General features: G+C 36.3%; 2 non-coding genes across 2 annotated transcripts; one reads left to right on the top strand and one right to left on the bottom strand.

Annotated features, from left to right (window-relative positions):
• The first annotated feature begins 2,115 nt into the window (after positions 1-2,115).
• TRNAS-GGA (transfer RNA serine (anticodon GGA)) lies at positions 2,116-2,202 on the top strand. Its single transcript has one exon. It is a non-coding gene; the product is annotated as a tRNA-Ser (tRNA).
• Positions 2,203-3,470: 1,268 nt separating this feature from the next.
• On the bottom strand, positions 3,471-3,543 carry TRNAT-UGU (transfer RNA threonine (anticodon UGU)). The gene has a single exon. It is a non-coding gene; the product is annotated as a tRNA-Thr (tRNA).
• Between the last annotated feature and the right edge of the window lie 6,457 nt (positions 3,544-10,000).

Raw genomic sequence — 10,000 nt, 5'->3', positions numbered from 1 at the left:
TCGTTGCTTTGAATGATGCATATGTAGAAAGCCTATTTTTTTCTAGTATTTACTAGGAGGTTTGATCTTTCTTTCCTTCTTTCTATAGTGGAGATAGTCGCACGTAATGACAGATGACGGCCATATTATTAAAAGCTTGTGGTAAGAATGGGTTTCGTTCGAGTGCCCGGAAATAATATTCCAAAGCCTTCGTATGTTCTCCGTTGCTTGTGTGGATAAGGCCTATGTTATAGAGTATATAACTTCGATCATAGGGATCAATTTCTAGTCGCATAGCTTCATAATAATTTTGTAAAGCTTCCGCATAATTTCCTTCGGATTGAGCTGACATCCGTTACGGTCGTTCATTCTATTCAAAGAATCTCCGTTCCAGAAACGTACGTGAGACTTTCATCTCATACGGCTCCTCCCTTCTGTGCATAGTAATAAGGGGAATAATCCATGGAATCAAAAAAGATTGAAATATTCTCATTATGAACTGACAGGGGCTGGTGTTTTTACAAGAAATCTCTAGCCAGCCTTCCTGCAAGAGGTCTATATTTTCTTAACACCAACCATGTTGGTGCTAGATAGAAATGGTAACTCCAACAATTTCTTTGTCCTCAACGCCCCCTATTTCCAGGAATTAGTCACTTCAACGATCTTCGATGGTTATACGGGTATCCAAAGTACGAACGAGATGGATGTTTGTTGTCCCAACCATTCTTGTTAGTCCCGATCCCGATAAGGAAAAGGGGTAATTTATAACAAAGTTTTCGCGTTGTTGATTCCTAGGTGTAGTGCTTCTTCCTCTATGCCGCCTATTGGTCTGGTCCTAGTGGAGTCGGATTGACCTACAATACAGAACCTGTAGGTGTAACCTTTCGCTCAATACTCAAATCAACAATTGAAGCATCTGAGGCTGCATCAATCGGGGATACACGACAGAAGGAATTGTTCTATCTCTAAATTTCACCTTCACCGAGCATAGGTTTATTTCAAAAATCTTTTTTCTTTGTATTACGAATCATGTCTCTTTTCTCGTAAGACTGAGGTCGGTAAATCATAAATAATAAATAAATAATAATAAAAAAAAATCAAATCGCACCATCTCTGTAATAGGTAAATGCCTCTTTTTCTCCTGAGGTTGTCGGAATTATTCGTAATAAGATATTGGCTACAATTGAAGAGGTCTTATCAATAAAATTTCCATTTATCCGAGATCTAGGCATGGTTAACAATCCATTCCATAATTCTTCTCATTACCCCTAGAGGGAAAATGATCCCACAAACAAAGGAATTGTATAGTACGAAATCACATAAAAACAAACGGACTCATTCTAAAAAAAAAGGTGTCGACCTTCCACTCAAATTGTCCCTTTGGGGCAGGGATGGATAGGAAATATTTGAATCCGATTGTATTTCATTTAAATTAAGTATTAAGTATAAATATTAAGTAGTATACCAATGAACGGAACTATTCCTATTTTATCGAAGCTCAGGAATCAAGGAAGTTTTTCCTACAGATTCTGATGACTCTAGAAGTTTTGATTTGATTATGATCCAAAGAAAAAAAAAATCAAATCAAATAATAGAATCATTCCATGATGAAAATAGAATAAGAATAACCATCCATTTTTTGTGCATAGTGTGTATACACCACGCAATCGAAATATCAAAAAAATCCATGGGACGATTCATGAATTTGTAATAGATTGTGGGGTAGCTCATGAGAGGAATTGTTGTTGAGAAATCTGAAACTAGAAAGGAATTTTGGAATTCCTATGGAACCATAATAGTCTAAATGTAACCATAGTATAAAATAGGGTCAGTTGACTTGTTCCAATTCATTGGTTTAATCCAGTATAAATCTAAGAATAAGACGGGATCGTCTTCTTGACAAACATGAATAGATAGATTCTATCTATTTTTTTTTAATCTTTTTAATAAGATAAGAAAAAGATAAGAAAAAAAATGTTTTTTTATCCCTCGATCCTCGAGGGAAGATCTTTCTTTAATGAAAAGTTTTCTATTTTCTATTTAGAATTGATTGGTCATACCTGTATTGCAATAATACAATAATATGAATGACTCGCTATTCACTCGGTTTCTGGGTCATAATCATAAGATTATGTAGGAGAGATGGCCGAGTGGTTCAAGGCGTAGCATTGGAACTGCTATGTAGGCTTTTGTTTACCGAGGGTTCGAATCCCTCTCTCTCCGTACCTTCACCTAATTCACCAACGGTACCGACTACAATGTATCAAATCAAATAACAATTGATACGAGTATTCCAATCGTACTTTATTTGATATAGATTCTCTATTCCTAATTGCTGTGGTATGGAAAATACCGGAACGGAAAGAATGGACAAGGAATAAAAATCTCACCGCTGATCCATTTGTAATACGTGAATGGGAGAAAAATCCGGATCAAACCTCTTAGATCTATTTACTTCGGCGAAAGAAAAAAAAGGGGCTTGTCCAAAGCTTTGTTATTTTAGTTAGGTTCAAGTCTGACGGGAATAATATTCTACGACTAGCAACTCATTGATTTTCAAACCGATCCACTTAATATCTATTATTTGATTTACTAATCCTTTATATTGGGATGAATAAAGACTCAAATGTTTTGCCAACTCCTCGTGGGGGGATGAATCCATATAATTTTGAATCAGAGCTCTGGATCTTTGTTCATCCCTCATAGTAATAATATCTTGGGGTTTGCAGCGATAACTTGGGATATCTACTATACGGCCATTAACTAAAATATGTCTATGATTAACTAATTGCCTGGCTCCCGGAATGGTCGAAGCCATACCCAATCGAAAAAGGATGTTATCCAAACGCATCTCAAGTAGTTGTAGTAAAACCTGACCTGTTGACCCTTTGGCTTTCCCAGCAATACGAACATATCTAAGTAATTGTTGCTCTGTCAGACCATAATGAAAACGCAATTTTTGTTTTTCTTCTAGACGAATACGATATTGAGATCTTTTCCCGGAACGCGATTGGTTTCTAAGATCACTTCCGGATCTAGGTCTTTTCCTAGTGAGTCCCGGTAAAGCCCCTAGACGGCGTATTTTTTTGAAACGAGGCCCTCGGTAACGAGACATAAAGACTCCTTAATTTTATTGAAATTTCATTTTACAGAATAAACCTAAATTAATACTGAACTAAACGATAAACGAAGCTAAATCCACTGAAGTACTACAAAGAGGAATAAGATGAATTGTATCAATATCCGTATTATTTTGTATATTGTATATATGGGAAGTTAAGGATCCTTTTCTTGATTTGTTCTGTATAGATCAAACGGCTCCAATCCGTTTTTTATTCTTTATTCATAGTTGGAAGTTCCCGCGACATAACATAATAGATCGGTAACCCGACATTTGGAGAAAAAAAAGGGGGGGGTCTTCTCAATATTCCTTGGTCTCAAGGAAAGATGATCAATCCTGATAAAAAAAAAAAAATAGAACAAATAGAGAAAGCCGACTATCGGAATCGAACCGATGACCATCGCATTACAAATGCGGTGCTCTAACCTCTGAGCTAAGCGGGCTCATATAACAGAAATAGTGCGTGAATAGGAATTCGGGAAACTATTGGGATCTTAGTTAGCTATTAGCTATTAATAATTATTAATATTAATTATTATAAATTATTATAACATATTAATTAATATTAATAATTATTAATATAATATGAATTTTGATTTTATTTTTGATTATTTTCTATTTGATTATTTATTTTTGATTATTTCATTTATTAGTAGTCACTAGCACTAGAATTTTTTTTTTTCATTCAAATCAAATTTAAAAAACGCAAAATAATACTATATACATATGAAATAATTCTATATTCTATTATAGAATAGAATATAACTATTAGTTATAGCAGTTATAGCAGATTATATGAATTCTATTTCTATTAGAGTGTAGTTCCTAAGGAAAGGATAAGATAAGGATGCAATCCAGATCCTACTGAGATATTCCTTTTGTTTCATTCGGAAAGGGAGGAGATAGGACGAAAAAAAAAAAAAGAAGAATGAATATCGACCGTTCCAGTATTCCAAACTGCGCGGGAAAAATGAGAGGGGGGGGGAACATCTATATGTGGGATATATCCATCCATATTGAATTGCAGATACATCAATGATAGAATCATTTCTGATTGGACCAAATAATGGAATGGTCCTCCAATAGATATGAAAGAAGATGGGCAAGAAATAAAATAGGAGCAGACACTTTTTCGATATAGGAATCAGTATCTAATGAATTCAATGGTTCCAACATAAATGAAAGAAGGGGATGGGATCACAATGAGATCGAGATCTCATAAGGGGGATATGGCGAAATTGGTAGACGCTACGGGCTTGATTGGGTTGAGCCTTGGTATGGAAACCTACTAAGTGGTAACTTCCAAATTCAGAGAAACCCTGGAATTAAAAATGGGCAATCCTGAGCCAAATCCAGTTTTCTGAAAACAAGGGTTCAGAAAGCGAGAATCAAAAGAAGGATAGGTGCAGAGACTCAATGGAAGCTGTTCTAACGAACGGGGTTGACTACATTGGTAGAGGAATCCTTCTATCAAAACTCCAGAAAGGATGACCTTATTTAAGTACATAGACGTACTTAAATATCAAATGATTAATCACGACCCGAATCCGGATTTTTTGATTATTTATATGAAAAATTGCAGAATTCTTGCTAAATTAAATCGATTCCAAAAGGAAGAATCGAAGATTCAGTGATCAAATCATTTACTCCAGAGTCTGAAAGATCTTTTGAAGAACTGATTAATCGGACGAGAATAAAGATAGAGTCCCATTCTACATGTCAATACCGACAACAATGAAATTTATAGTAAGAGGAAAATCCGTCGACTTTTGAAATCATGAGGGTTCAAGTCCCTCTATCCCCAATAAAAAAAAAAAGGCCTATTTTATTCCATTCCCTAACCATTTATCCTCTTTTTTCGTCAGTGGTTCAAAATGAGCTTAGCTATGTTTCTCACTCACTCTACTCTTTCACAAATGGATCCGACCAGAAATCTTTCTCTCTTATCACAAGTCTTGTGATAGATATGATCTACGTACAAATGAACATATATGGCAAGGAATCTCCATTATTGAATCATTCACAGTCCATATCATTACTCTTACACTTACAAAGTCTTCTTTTTGAAGATCCAAGAAATTCCAAGGCTGAGGTAAGATTTTCTAATGTTTTTTGAGTCCCTTTAATTGACATAGACCCAAGCCCTCTAGTAGGATGATGCGTCGGGGATGGTCGGGATAGCTCAGCTGGTAGAGCAGAGGACTGAAAATCCTCGTGTCGCCAGTTCAAATCTGGTTCCTGGCACGTGGTTAATATATCGAATAGATACTCATACAAATGAATCGATATGGATCGGGATCCATATTCTATTCGTTAATAGTCTAGATCATGATACATACTTATCCATCTAGGGATATATCTAGATCCCCCATTTTTTTTTTTGATGGGTAAAGAAAAGAATTAGATTCTGTTCCCTCTTCTTTTTTGTTTGTTCATACTGTACCTGCTCTCGCTCAAAAAGAATGTTAATACTTCATACATATTTGAATTGAAGTTAGTTGGCTGAAAACCCAAAAGTCTAGTCTAGAGAGGAATCGAAGGGTAGGAATAGACAGGATTCATTTCAGATACAGTACAAAGAAAATCTGATCCCCTTTTCATTTCTGAATTTTGAGTTCATAATTTCATATTTTCTTTCATATTCTATTTCTTCACTTTCTCTTTCTTCACTCCCTCCTACGTGACTTTTCGGGGCCCATCTAAGTGATGTGCGCGGTACAAAGTTCATGGTGCAGAACTCTTTTGATTCATCCTATTGGCTTTGCTCATCCGAAATGGATATCTTCCAAATTGGGGAATATCAATGAAGCCCCTTTAGTAGCCCATTCATAATACTGAGATGAGAGTCCAGTTATTCTGTTTCATCTAGAACAGAACATAAAAAGATTCCTTGAATATCTGGAGTCGTAGAAGTGAATATTAGTTTCTTATCATTCAATGAGCATCTTGTATTTCATAGAAATTGGGGGCAATATAATCCTTACGTAGGGGCCAGCCTATCCAACTTTCAGGCATCAAGATACGTTTCAGGCGTGGATGATTTTCATAAGAGATTCCCAACATATCATAAGATTCCCGTTCTTGAAAATCAGCACTTTTCCAAATCCAGAAAACAGACGGGATTCTAGGATTCCTCCTTGGGGCAAATACTTTTATGCATACCTCTTCGGGTTGATCCACACCATACTGTATTCTCGTAAGATGATACACACTAGCTAACAACCCGCCCGGTGCTACATCATAAGCACACTGGGAACGTAGATAATTGTAACCATATACATATGAAATGACAGCAATGGAGTACCAATCCTCGGGCTTTATTTGTAAAGTCTCTATTCCTTGGTAATCGAAGCCCAAAGATCTATGCACTAGCTCATGCTTGACTAGCCAAGCAGATAAACGACCTTGCATCTTCTTGATCTCTCCCACATTTGTATTTGTATGAGTATTTCACATTTACGATGAAATTTATGAAGATTTACCCGCTGTTTGTTATTCTGCACAAAAGCATCCTGCCTAATTCACTAATTCGTGGGAAGATACTGAACTTTTGTATTTGAAAGATGTTTCAGTTTCAGGAGGTATTTCTGAAGTAGATGGAGATTTATAGAGTAATCCTTGATCGTAATTTCCAGTATGAGTACTGCGTCCAACATGAAACTTGTGATTGGTAGTAAAATATCGATTTTCCTGTTGAGACCCAATTTGATCTTCATAGATTTCTCGAGATACTTTCTTACGAAGTTTCGTTATAGCATCTATAACTGCCTCTGGTTTGGGTGGGCAGCCCGGCAAATAGACATCCACAGGAATTAGCTTATCGACTCCCCGAACGGTACTATAAGAATCCGTACTGAACATCCCTCCTGTAATAGTACAAGCTCCCATCGCAATGACATATTTTGGTTCAGGCATTTGCTCATATAATCTCACTAAGGAAGGCGCCATTTTCATTGTTACTGTGCCGGCTGTTAAAATGAGGTCTGCTTGCCTAGGACTCGATCTTGGTACCAATCCATAACGATCAAAGTCGAATCGCGAGCCTATTAATGAAGCAAATTCAATGAAGCAACAACTGGTACCATAGAGAAGCGGCCATAAACTGGAGAGTCTTGACCAATTCGAAAGATCATTCGATGTAGTTGAAATAACTGAATTTTGGGTTGTTTGGTCAAGTAACGGAAACTCAATAGAATTAATAACTGTCTCAATGTAATCTTTTCTTTGTTTTTGATTTTGATTGTCTGAATATTCAGGAGCTAAGACCATTCCAATGCTCCTTTTCGCCATGCATAAACTGAACCAACAATTGGGATAAGCACGAAAATGAAAGCTTCTATAAATACAGATACACCCAATACATCGAAACTCATTGCCCATGGATAAAGAAAGACCGTTTCAACATCAAAAACAACAAAAACTATAGAGCAAACATGTAATAGCGAATTCGGAATTGTAACCAAGCATCCCCCATTGGTTCTATACCCGATTCATAACTAGAGAGTTTCTCTGGTCCTTCACTAATCGGGGCTAAAACTCCCGAAATTAGAAATGCTAAAATAGGAATAAGACTTGATATTATTAGAAATGCCCAGAAAATATCATATTCGTAAAGCAGAAACATAGATGCACTCTCATGAATGTGGAATATACCGAATTAGTCGATTCAAATTGGAATTGTCAATTCATCCATAACTGCTTAGTCGAAACAACAATTTTGATCGAACCACATAGTTGAGTTTGTTTGCTGCGGGTCATGCCTCGTTTCAAGATTCATCCAATAGAATCCCACTTACCCTTTCTTCAATTCTATTTAGATATGGTGTAGACATATTATGTTCTTGTACAAATAAGACTCTCTCACTTTACCTTGGGTTTTCTATAAAAAAAAAAATAAATGAAAGAATATTTTCATTTTCATCAAAAATGAATAAAAAAAAGATTAATTCAATATTAATTATATTATCTATAATTATGTGAAAATAAAATGGAAATATTCCATTTTCAATGAAAATATTCAATGAATATAATATAATAATATAATAAAATCAAAGAAGAGGTCTGGCTCATTTTTTTTTTTCTCTTTTGTAGTAGAATGCCTAGCTCGGGATTTAGGGTATATTCTACTCGGTTGGCGTTGGTGTATTCTTTTCATTAAGATCGGGGTATAGAATCATTGTTTCTATTGATTCGATATGAATACATAAACAGAAACAGAATGCATCGACCAATTAGACTCTCTCCTTGTCCCAGATTTATACTTAATTGATTTGATTCAATCTTCAATCTGTTGAATTATGAGGAACCCTTACATAGAACAACTCATGGGTTCCTATACCCAAATTAGATACTTTTGACCTGTACTATCCCGACAGGACCCCCCAGAAACAATCGAGTTATTTAAATCGAGTTAAAAGTCTTGAAAGAGTCATCCTATTTCGGACCCATTTCTAGTACCCAAAATCGCTATTTGGAATGACTCGAAATACTTATTAATGTAATAACACCTAGTAAGACCAACCAATGGGTTAGGTTTCGTGACAATCAAAAGAGGTTTCGTTTGAAGCAAACCCACACAATGGAGCGTACCACAATGGTAGAGTCGGCCGAATCATAAATTATCTACAGAAGATAGCTCTGATGGAATCACGCGTTGTCGAACAATTCGACAGACCAAATCCCCAAAAACACTCATAGAAATAGAAGAGAGCACAAACGTTGATACCTTTAGGACCAATTCATTATTTCTGAAACAATGAATTTGGGTTGTTGTTCCACCAAAGAGCGATCAGTCGGGGGATTGGATTCCTAACTCATCCAAGTTCAAACAGACCCCTAATCTTCTTGCATAAAGTCTGCATCGGTAGAATCGACAGAATTGAAATGATGAGCAATTGGATTGGAGTAGGTTGGGATACAAAAAAATAAGTATTGTACAGAAAGATAAAAATAACTAAACTACTTGCTTTGCCTTTGCTAGGCCGGCTATACGAAGAAAAGTCTAGTCTATTTTACAATGTTTACAATGAAACTTACCGAAGAGCTTTCTTTTTGAAACTCTGGCTTTTCTACAAATACAAGAACAGGTCCTAGATCCGTGTGACTTACTATTACTATTAGATTCGATTTTGTTGGGTCAGGTTGGGGTTTTTGGCTAGGCTCGTGTTATGATTTTGACTTCATAATCAATTGGCTTGGGTATACCAAACCAAAGAAAAGGTGTATCACTCAATCTTTGATCATGGACAAGAAAAAGAGGAAACAAGCCATATGTCATTCCCCCACGAAAATGAATGAAGAAGAATTGGTTTGGGTATTCGAGATTCGAAAATACCGATCCGGTTGGATCCATTGGAATGAATTATTTTTTTTTTTTCATTTTCATGCCCCGAGGGATCGCCGTGAGCATGTGGAAATGATTCCATTTCCATGGACCAACCCACTGGCCATCTGCAAGCACGCACTAATGAGGAAACGAAAACTATACAAAAATGCAAAAATGTATAGGGCTATACGGACTCGAACCGTAGACTTTCTCGGTAAAACAGATCAAACTGATTATTATCGAAATGATTCGAACTGTTTCAAAGACCCAACATGCATTTTTTCGCATTGGGCTCTTTCATCAACTGATAGAAAGATCAGTTGAGTCCACCATATTTTTTCTTGACAGGAAGATAACGAGATGGCTCCATGTGCTCTGGATTCATTATTTGTATTCTGATCCAGGAGCAATACCAAAGTGTTTCAAAGAAGGGTTACCTTGACGTAGGTCTGCCTCCGGCCTAGATCAACCTAAGATAGAGTCTCTATCGCTCCGCTCCAACAGTCAAATAGGGTACTTCATACACCTTAAAGCTCATAGGACGAAAAGAGGTTGTTTTGAGGTCCTTATACTCA

Source organism: Tasmannia lanceolata, unplaced genomic scaffold (genome assembly GCF_043159265.1).
Source record: "Tasmannia lanceolata isolate RefF3 unplaced genomic scaffold, GAP_Taslan_0.1 ptg001075l, whole genome shotgun sequence".
NCBI classification, from domain to species: domain Eukaryota; kingdom Viridiplantae; phylum Streptophyta; class Magnoliopsida; order Canellales; family Winteraceae; genus Tasmannia; species Tasmannia lanceolata.
The sequence above is the reverse complement of the archived record's forward strand: the minus strand, read 5'-3'. Positions and strand labels throughout refer to the sequence as shown.